The following is a 9,040-nucleotide window of genomic DNA, read 5'->3' on the forward strand; positions in this document are numbered from 1 at the left end:
TCTATATATTTTTGAATTCAGGAGAAGATGAGTAATGCAATCCGATCATTTTTAAATCTGTTTCTGAAAATTCGATTTTAATGACAACTTTGATGAGCAAACTCATTAATTCATTTTTAAACCTCCAAGCTGAAATGCAATACCAAAGTCCGGGCTTCGTCGAAGATTAACTTGACCAACATTTCAACCAATTTGGTTTAAAAATGAGAGCGTGACATTGCCGCCTCAACTTTCACGAAAAGCAGGATATGACGTCATCAAAAACATTTATCCAAAAAATGAATAACACGTCTGGGGATACCATACTCAGGATCTCTTATGTCTGTCAAGGTTCATGAAGATTGGTCCAGTAGTTTTCTCTGAATCGCTTTACACACACACACACACACACACACACACACACACACACACACACACACACACACACACATACACACACACACATATATATATACACACATACACCACGACCCTCATCTCGATTCCCCACTCTACGTTAAAACGTTTAGTCAAAACTTGACTAAATGTAAAAAGACAGGCAAAAAAACTGTCAAGAAAATTCCTTTTAACAAAATGACCATGACAGTTCGCAGATAATCTATCTTGAAATCAAGAAGTGTAGGACATGAATGCTTGTAGGAAACAAAGTAAAAACAAGTTGCGTGAGGCGAAATCACTACATTTGAACTGACAGAATGAAACTGAACGCAAATAGTCATTCAAACGATCTTTGACATTTAATGTTACTAACTGCTATTGCAAGTGTGTTCGATAAGGTAAGAACTGCCTTTTTCATGAGAAGATTTGCAAATCGTTCTGTAAACCATTTGAGACAGACTGGGGCTTTAAACCATAAACGGGCATCAATAGTTTATTCTTAGCATCCACGGTCGTTCGCGGGATGTGTATACCTAACGTCTATCGAGTCTACTCTAGTTGTATTAATATCGTTGGCTTCGACGAAAATGTATCGAATTCCTCAAAGCCACCGGTCCGGATCTTATTCACAATAGACTTCTAGTTGCTGCTGTTGACGCCATAGCAGAACCCCTGACATATTTGTTTAACAGAAGCCTTAGAGAAGGTATATATCCTAGTTTGTGGAAGACGGCTCATGTCACTCCTATTTACAAAGCCGGCCCAGCCGATTGTTGTAACAATTATCGACCAATTTCATTATTAAGTTGTGTTGGGAAGGTAATGGAGCGCTGTGTCCACAGCCATGTTTACACCTTCTTACAGCGAAATAATATATTATCACCTGCACAGTCAGGATTTATTTCTGGTGACTCTGCCATCTGCCAGCTGGCTTCGACATGTGACGAGTTTTGTGTAAATTATGATATGGGAATTACCACTCAAGCTGTTTTTTTGTGATGTGTCAAAAGCATTTGAAAAAGTCTGGCACAAAGGGTTATTATATAAACTGGAACTAGCAGGAATAAGAGGACAATTGTTAAAATGGTTTCACGATTATTTAACAAATCGCCATCAGGCTGTTGTTATTAAGGGTGCTAAGTCTGCATTAAAATGTATCCCGGCAGGTGTTCCACAAGGTTCTGTTCTTGGCCCCTTGTTATTCCTGATATGTATTAATGACATTGTGAATGATACTGAATCTGTTATAAAGTTGTTTGCTGATGACACGAGCATGTCCATGTCCTTAGAAGATCCAATTAGACGAGCGCAGACTTTGAACGCAGACCTAAATAAAATTAGTACCTGGGCAAAACAGTGGAAAGTTAAATTTAACGAAGCAAAAACGGAATTGTTAGACATAAAACGTGATAATATACCAACCGAACCAATCATTTTTAATAATATTGTTTTGGAAAACGTGAACCAACATAAACATCTTGGCGTAATTTTGCAGAATAATTGTAAATGGGACTTCCAAGTGAGAAGCATCGTAAAAAAGGTCACCCTCTTAATTAATTGTTTAAGATATTATAAATACAGATTAAATCGTAAAAGTCTGGAAACTATGTACAAATCTTTCGTTTTTCCACATTTTGACTATGCAGACATCCTATGGGACAACTGCACCGAGTACTGGTCAACTGCACTGGAAAAATTACATTTGGAAGCCATTCGGACTATAATCGGTGGTGTACGCGGCACCAGCCACGAAAAACTGTATAAAGAAAGCGGATTTTGAAACCTAAAAGAAAGACGGAGCAGACACAAACTAATTTTATATTACAAGATGGTATTTGGCAAATGTCCTCATTACTTATCACAACTTTTGCCACCTTTAACTTCTGATGTTAACCCCTATCATCGAAGAAGACCATCAGAAAGAAGAGTTCCCACTTGCAAAACTGAATTATACCGTCGATCTTGTATATCATTTACCACTGTCCTTTGGAACAACTTGCCAGACAACATCAAAACAACTAACTCAATTAGCGAATTCAAACACTATCTAACGATTCCTGATTATAACGTACCTGCCTATTACTACTGTGGTAAACGACTGGAAGAGATTCACCACTGCAGAATGCGCCTAAACATGAGTAACTTGAATTCTGACCTGTGCAAACGCCACTTACAGGAAAATCCGCAGTGCGCTTGCGGCTACCTGCACGAAACAGCTGACCATTACTTGACACATTGCCCTCTGTACGTAGACGCTCGCCTATCTACAATAAATGCACTACCTGTACATTACAGACATGTTGAAATATTGTTAAATGGTAGCGAAAACCTTTCTCTTCGCACCAACAAGCTTATTTTTGAAAGTGTCCAATCGTTTATCTGTAAATCTGGTCGTTTTTGTTAATTTGACTCAGTACGCATATCCATGCCAATAACCCTTATTTTATATACATTTTTCAATTATATATTCAGCGAACTACTGCTTATTTGCCACTGGACTACAGTTTACAATGCACTATGTATATTCTTTTTGTATGCGCTAACCACCTTCATCTATATATATATAGTATACTTACAGGGGGTATAAGTCCCCCATCGGGAGCCCGGACCCCCCCTTTTTATAACATTTTGAGCATACGGCCACCGGAGATCGGGGGACCTAAGGTAAATACGAATTTGAAAGCGGGAGAAGGGAGAAGGGAGGTAATCATTGCGTTACTATAAGCAAGACATCATAAAGTGTACTGTCTCCCTTTACTAGGATTAAAAATATCTGCCGTTTGAGATTTAATTTAAATTGAAGTTTGTAGTCAATATGTACATTATGTAAAAAAGGGAATTTATGGACCCCACACCTTTTTATTCCAAATCTCAAAAACAATTGAGTTATATTTTAAAAAAAATCAGGGTTAAGCTTCTTAACCTACAATCTAAAGAACTAATCCAAAACAAATCTGTTTGAGTCCTCATTCGGTGCAAGATTAAAAATTTCGAAGATATACGGCTTGATTTTGCTTTGACCCTGCAACCGGGAAAATGGCGTCCAACTCATTCAGATGTATGCGGTAAGTCATTTTTGCTTTCTTTGATTTGTTCTTTATCTAACTTATTTATCAAGTATTATTTCTTTCTTGTACTACTATTTGACTTGTTGTCAATTGTGTGCTTTGCTGGGAAGAATGGTAATAACATAACATAGGGTTACAAAGATTTACTTGAAGTTACAGCAAGTACTGAGTAGCGAACTTGCATGCGCACGTGTTTCCAGAAATCGGGAACTCGACTCGAAACTTTTGAACATATTAAACCATTTTTCTGACACTAGTGCATATATTTTGTTGACAAATAGTATCATTTAGTAATTCTACATCGAAACATGTGCTTGGTATTTCGGATAACAGACTCGTCTGAGGTGTCAGCTTTTGAGTGGAGAAATTGAAACTCGCTGCGAGATCGCGAGCTCTTCCGTCGTTTCGAACTTTTGCACTTTGTGGCTGGTTTTTCTGTGACATCATGTATGGACTTCGAGATTTTAATATAGATCTATATATATTTATTAACAACAACAGAACGTTAAACAGCTTGTTGTTACTTTTTAAGGAAACGAAGAAGAAATAAAAACGTAAATAAAACTTATATAGTTATACTGTGAGTGTGACTGTCAGAAGCGAAACTGACTGAAATCAACATCGGGTCGTGTCCGAACAGATTTTCTTAAAAAAAGAAAACAGAGAAGTTTGAGTTGCTGACGACCGTTTCCTCAAGCAAACTGCTTCGATTTCATGTTTGACATTGTCGATGGTGTCCACCAGTTCTGGTGCATGTTTTAATGCAAAAAAGAGTTAGTTTCTGAGCAAGCATTTCTTTACAGCAGTCCCTGCAATGATGAAGGCCCTCCGAGAAAGAGAGTGAAAAATCGGCCACCGTTCTCAGCATCGCGTATCTGTGTGTAACCTTTTTCATTGACAAGATACTCTTGTTTCCCTGCAGCCTTGACCAGTGAGTCGGTTACCTAATCTGTGAACCCTTCAGTTGTGTTGCTTTGTCAAAAGTTAGACACAGTCAACTAGTTTTGCTCTGAGTGAACAGTGCAGCTGGCCTCAATTAGCCGGTGACACCTCTCTGGCCACAGCACCAAACAGTACATGGCTGGGGGGAGAGAGAGAGAGAGAGAGAGGGGGGGGGGGGGTAGCTGGCTAAACTCAGTGGGGTGTCTGGTGTCACTGAAGTCAGCAGGAAGAGCATTGGAGAGAAATAGAGAGGTGTACTTGGAATAAAGGCCGTGAAAGGTGAATGCTCGCCCTAATAGGCTTGAGGTTTGCTGACCGATGTGAATGCGTGATATATTGTGTAAAAAATTCCATCTCACACGGCAGAAATTAATATGTAAATCGCCGTGAGCTCTTGTGAGAAACGGCGATTAATAAATGTCCATTATTATTATTATTACTCTTCCAAACAATTTCCAAGGATCAGTTGTCAGGGCTTAGGGTAGTCAGTGAGGGAGAGTGAGAGCGGTTTGTGTACAGTCCGACTGAAGAGTGAAAAGTCACTGCCACAAGATCGGCATGCAGTCAATAAAGCCAGACAAGAAGAATGATTATGACATGCGGCTCTATCTGCTGTTTTTATATTTAGTCAAGTTTTGACTAAATATTTTAACATCGAGGGGGAATCGAAACGAGGGTCGTGGTGTATGTGCGTATGTGTGTGTGTGCGTGCGTGTGTGTGTGTGTGTAGAGCGATTCAGACTAAACTACTGGACCGATCTTTATGAAATTTGACATGAGAGTTCCTGGGTATGAAATCCCCGAACGTTTTTTTCATTTTTTTGATAAATGTCTTTGATGACGTCATATCCGGCTTTTCGTGAAAGTTGAGGCGGCACTGTCACGCCCTCATTTTTCAACCAAATTGGTTGAAATTTTGGTCAAGTACTCTTCAACGAAGCCCGGGGTTCGGTATTGCATTTCAGCTTGGTGGCTTAAAAATTAATTAATGACTTTGGTCATTAAAAATCTGAAAATTGTAAAAAAAAATAAAAATTTATAAAACGATCCAAATTTACGTTTATCTTATTCTCCATCATTTGCTGATTCCAAAAACATATAAATATGTTATATTCGGATTAAAAACAAGCTCTGAAAATTAAATATATAAAAATTATTATCAAATTTTTTTTTTCGAAATCAATTTAAAAACACTTTCATCTTATTCCTTGTCCGTTCCTGATTCCAAAAATATATAGATATGATATGTTTGGATTAAAAACACGCTCAGAAAGTTAAAACAAAGAGAGGTACAGAAAAGCGTGCTATCCTTCTCAGCGCAACGAATACCCCGCTCTTCTTGTCAATTCCACGTGCACTGCCTTTGCCACGGGCGGTGGAGTGACGATGCTACGAGTATACGGTCTTGCTGCGTTGCGTTGCGTTCAGTTTCATTCTGTGAGTTCGACAGCTACTTGACTAAATATTGTATTTTCGCCTTACGCGACTTGTTTTTTATTCAAACTGGTTTTCAACGCTTATTCTCACAAAGCATCTGCACACCTGCCTCTGCCTCTGTGCTGTGTTTGTGTGGCTGCTTTCGTATGATGTCAGTGCATGGTGAGTGCGTTCACTGCCTTGTCACCACTTCCCTACCTTTTTCAGAATGTTTTCTTGGAGTTGGATAATTCTTTGAATTTGCGATTTTCCAACATCAAGACTTTTTGCAATCGCGATGGCAGTTTCTCCCTTTTTGTGTCTGTTCACAACATTCACTCGATTTTCGCGAGTTAAATATTTTCTTTTCTTTGTAGACGCCATGTCGATCTCCACTGCTCTTCTGTCCAAAGACTGTCTATTCTGACTGAATTGAACGGTGTGTGTTGGTCACGTGAGTTTGTTTTCTCGATGATTGGTTTGTGATGTTTACTCAGCCCACCCAACCATCACACCTCTCAGCGGTTAATTAGTGCCTTTGCTTACGCAAGACGGTTATAACTGGTTATAGCGGGGTGGTCGCTACACTGGTGACAACTATATAACTATAAGGAAACACATCGGTTAAAAAAAAAAGGTCGTTGTGGCGGGGTAGTCCTTAGAGAGAGGGGTCGTTGTGAGGGGTTCCACTGTATTATTATTATTATTAGATGTATTAGCAGTGAGATTTTGTCATTTGAATTGTGCTATTTTTCCACTCAGTAACCATCTGTTTCTTGTTCCAGACACCCACATAGAGGATGCAGGTGACTCCAGCCCCGAGGTGGAGTTTGTCCCGCGCTACGATCGGATCGCAGGCTCTCGTGACAACTACAATGTGTTCACTTCCAACTTGCCAGGTGCTCAGAACGTGACCATTCGGCCAGCCAGTAGCGACAAAACCCCTGCTGCTACGGCGGGGGCCCGAACCGTGTCGCAGTCACAGAGAGACAGCGTTGGCGCCACTTTGCCCAGAGCCGGTGCACTGACTGTTGCTGGACTCAATCAGGTGAGAGTGAAGGGAGGGGTGGGGGTGAAAGAAAAGTAGGGTCCTAGAGAGGGGCATTGTTAGCGCAACTTTGTTCCGGAGCTGGTGCAGTCGACTTGATTATGTAAGGAAGAAGTGAAGAGAGAAATGGGGGAAGTTGGTGGGGGGGGGGGGAGGGGGGAAGGGGAGAAAGGCAGGCATGCCTACAGACAGAAAGAGAGGGTGGTGCCCCCAACAATGTATGCAATTTTTGTGAATTAGAACAAGATACAGTTTATCATTATTTGTGGCAATGTGAACATGTCCAGGTTTTTTGGACGGAATTTGAAAAATGTCTGAAAGAAAAATGTTATAACTGTGACAGACTCAGACTTACACCAACACTGGTACTATTGAACCATGAAAACCACATGAAAACAGACGCTGCGCTGGTTTTGATTATATTTTATTAATATACTGTATCGTACCTTTCAAATGCCTGAGCCACCTGATTATACTGTAGGTAGTTTTTGCTCCTCTGCGCATTACATTGTGCAGTATCACAGTATTGTGTCATGCATTATATCCGCAGGGCATTAGCAGAGACTAAAATATGTTAGTTGAAAAAAATGTCCAGTCTGTTGTTTATTTTAAGGCATGTTCATGTTCTTTTGTGATGTTGCAGCATACACAGCAGTTTATTATTAATCAAATCCTGCTGATATCATAATTGACCAACCAACAAATGTTACTGGTATAAAAAGTACCAATCAACATAATCTCACTCCGATTGTCCTGTTACATACAGCTTGTTATTAGAGCTTTGACAAATTGTTCTGTTTCGAAATTTTTGTTCAGCTCATTCCAAAAGACAGTACCAAAAGACAGTACCAAAAGACAGTACCAAAAGACAGTACCAAAAGACAGTACCAAAAGACAGTACCAAAAGACAGTACCAAAAGACAGTACCAAAAGACAGTACCAAAAGACAGTACCAAAAGACAGTACCAAAAGACAGAACCAAAAGACAGTACCAAAAGACAGTACCAAAAGACAGTACCAAAAGACAGTACCAAAAGAGTACAGTGAAAACCCCCTCTAAAAATTTGAGAAAATCAGGTCTTAAAAAGGAGGGAGTCTTAAAATGGGGGTAATTTTACAGAGGTTATGAACAGAAAGTCTGAAAAAACAAGGTCTTAAAAAGGAGGGAGTCTTGAATTGGGGGTGTCTTAAAAGGGGTGGTTCCACTGTATCAATGTTGTTACGATGCTGCGTTACAGGCAGGGCGTAACGGCACCACACCGGCGCCAGAGACTGGAGCCTTCAGCGGTGTGCAGTACAGGGCTCCTGCCCCCGGCCCCACCCTTCGCTGGGAGAACCCTCACTCTGACCCCTACAGTGTGCTCAATGTCTTCTCCAGGAACCAACGATATGTCAAAGGTACGCCAGTCACAAAATCACATCAAGTTCAAAACAAGTTGAATCATCGGTTTCAGTTGTGACATGCTTGTCATCATTGTGACACACACACAAGCAGGGACTTCTTCTTCGTTCATTGGCTGAAAATCCCACGTTCACTTATGATCATGCACGTAAAAGTGCATGATCGTTTTTACCCTGCCATTCAGGCAGTCATACGCCACTTTTGGGGGAATGCAGGAGACAGTCATGTCCGGAGTCTTTTTTCTTCTCCCAGAGACTTTTGTCAGAAGTTAGCCAGTTTCCCTGATCTGCTTCGTGTGAATATGTCCCAGAATATTTTGAAGAAATCACCAATCTTCAGTTTTTTGTACAGTAGTACCTGCCATATCCGGTCACCCATTAGTCATTGCAAAGGTGACCGCAAATATCAGGTGGCCGTTCATTACAGGCCCCCTCCTCCTCCAAAAAACCCCAAAAAACACGATCAAGTTTTCATGAAGAAAAGAAAGCGATCATCCACGAGCCGCCGATTCATTGTCTCTGTTAGTTTTGCTTTCGTTTATACATCTTAATTATTTGCGTGTTTAACTCGATCGTCCTGGCTAAGCTATTGTTTCGTATGTTTCTATGTGTGTTGTTTGGATTATTATATATGTATTTGAGTGTCAGATAAACAAGTGTTTCAAACTCACATCAGCTGTGATCGATCCGGAAGTGACTGCCGTAAATGTACATGTATGCGCATGTCTGTATTTACAGTTTGCGCATGCGTAAGTATTCATGTCGTCTGCTCGTGCTGTGCCGTCTG

At 40.4% G+C, this 9,040-nt stretch overlaps 1 long non-coding RNA gene across 1 annotated transcript; it reads left to right on the forward strand.

Annotated features, from left to right (window-relative positions):
• The first annotated feature begins 2,952 nt into the window (after nucleotides 1-2,952).
• On the forward strand, nucleotides 2,953-8,593 carry LOC138976193 (uncharacterized). The gene is made up of 3 exons (XR_011458897.1): nucleotides 2,953-3,443; nucleotides 6,590-6,852; nucleotides 8,091-8,593. It is a non-coding gene; the product is annotated as an uncharacterized lncRNA (long non-coding RNA).
• The last annotated feature ends 447 nt before the right edge of the window (nucleotides 8,594-9,040 follow it).

This window comes from Littorina saxatilis, linkage group LG9 (genome assembly GCF_037325665.1).
Source record: "Littorina saxatilis isolate snail1 linkage group LG9, US_GU_Lsax_2.0, whole genome shotgun sequence".
In the NCBI taxonomy this organism is placed as follows: Eukaryota; Metazoa; Mollusca; class Gastropoda; order Littorinimorpha; family Littorinidae; genus Littorina; species Littorina saxatilis.